Genomic DNA, 2,078 nt, shown 5'->3' with positions numbered 1-2,078 from the left:
AAGAAACATAGAGAAAAGTATCTATTTTCGCTACACAGGGGCTAGGAGCTCCCTGCTGCTAGGGCAGGGGAACAATGTCTCCACCTCAGCTCTGGTGGCAGAGCCTGTCCCAGCAGCAGGCAGCTCCCAGGGGCAGGAAGGAATCTCCCACCCCCTGCTGCTTAGTTGACTGGGAGCAAATTTGCATTTGCAGGTAGCAAATTAACTGCTGAGTAGAGCAAATGAATGCGCAGTAAGGATCTGCAGATGTAGATGGTGATGCTTACTATGCAGTAATTTGTTCCACTGCATATTAAAGCATCTCATGTAGACAAGCAAAGTGCTTTTAATCCAGTGAAAGTGTAAACAATGTATTTCAAATCCCAGTGGAGATATTTGGCTAATAGAAAGGATCCTATATCTTACCATTCTGAAAAGTCAGATGCAACAACAATGCTTATTTATGGCCTGATTATATTAATCTAGGTTGCATTGAGTTGTGCTTACTTGAGTAGTTCTATTCATGTCATGGGATAACTAATGTGAGTACTCCTGTCTCAGTGTAAGGGTTGCAAAATTGTCATGAGACTCACTCCAACCAATCCTTTAAATACACACACAAGTTTAAATATACAAGTAATTCTGCTGACTTCAGTGAGATTCCTCACATACTTAACACATGTGTTTATTGCTGTGCTGAATTGGTACCATAAGCTGGAAAGTCTTTGGAACAGAGAAAATAGTCCTTTTTTATGGATTTTATGGATCTACAAAATCTCTAGTACAATATTAACTTTATAAGCACAATAATTAATTCTGCTCTTACTATTGTTTATGATTACATATGCACGAATGAACTAGTCTTTTGCAAGTTAAAGATAGAAATCTATTCCTTTCTTTTATTCAACAAGGTCCTAAGGCTCATTACCTTTCCCAAAACTCCCCCCCATTTTTTTTCTATAGCAGAATGAGTAAAATTCAGTTAGAAAGGTGGAGCATAATAACATAAATATACTGAGACCAGCAAAATAAGCCTAGATTTCAATGGGAGCTAGTAATCTAAATGCATTGAAGGCTCTGGCATTTCAGAGTGAGACTGATCTGTTTATTGAAGGTTTAGGATTGAGTGGTTAATCTGTGTTGTGAGTAATTAAACACCTATGCTTAAGGGGCTGTGGTTTATACTGTTTCAGAATCAAGAGTTTTACCCAGGAGTCCTTTGTTTTTGCCTGTTGGTGTGTCAACTTTTTTAAAAATATAAGATCCTACTGACTATATTAAATACTTTCAATTAAAGACATACTTGCAACTATATTCTGTTAGCAGAAATAGCTGAGACCATTAGGGAAGAGAGATGCTGTGTATGTTTAAGTAATCCAAGTTTTGATTTTATAAGTTGTAGGGCTAGGCAGAGATAGCAACGTAACAAGCTGGGAATAAGAAGCCATTTCATGTTTTTTTAAAGTAGAAAAAATAAATACTAGGTTTGTGTTACATAGCATGGTTGGAAATATTTCTAAAAATCTAGTGTAATGCAATGTTGTACACAAAATGACTTATTTTCACTGTACAATGATTTCTAGTTTGTCTTTCTAGCACTAGAATCTGTAAGTTGCCTAAAAATGTTGTTTCTTGTCAATGAGAACAAGTCACTGTTGGTGAAACAAAGTCAATTTTTCATCGCCAGCTGTTACCCCTATCTCTAACTTCCCCTCCCTATCCACCTCCTGGGCTCTTCTGAGTTTGAGTCCCTGTATGAATTATGAGAGGAGGTTTTGCCCGTACCACTTGCTTCATAAGTAAGGAAAATATCTGTTTTCTGTTCATTACAGATTTACCCACTAAAAACCACATTTTACTGCCCTATGGCATAGTAAGTCAGAGAAATACTGTAAATGTTTGCAGCAATATGAAAGAGAGAAAGGAAGAGAGGCTTGAAAAGGCAAGACTTTTATCACTGATCCTAGCAGTTTTAATTCTAAGTTTCCCAATTCAATCCATACAGTTGTGCTTCATTTAGTAAAGTACACTGAGGTTCTATACAATCAAAATATCTAACAGTACCTTTGAAACAGCACATTGATCTTGTACTGGTTTCA

The 2,078-nt window shown here is 36.9% G+C and overlaps 1 protein-coding gene across 1 annotated transcript in view; it reads left to right on the top strand.

Moving 5' to 3' along the window:
* LOC109287131 (pro-neuregulin-3, membrane-bound isoform-like) overlaps positions 1 to 2,078 on the top strand; it is a 583,785-nt gene that overhangs the window by 500,353 nt on the left and 81,354 nt on the right. The gene's annotated exons all lie outside the window — the stretch shown is intronic.

This window comes from Gavialis gangeticus, unplaced genomic scaffold (assembly GCF_001723915.1).
Source record: "Gavialis gangeticus isolate Ggan-Ray unplaced genomic scaffold, GavGan_comp1, whole genome shotgun sequence".
Lineage (NCBI taxonomy): Eukaryota > Metazoa > Chordata > Crocodylia > Gavialidae > Gavialis > Gavialis gangeticus.
This window is presented reverse-complemented; position numbering and strand designations above follow the sequence as displayed.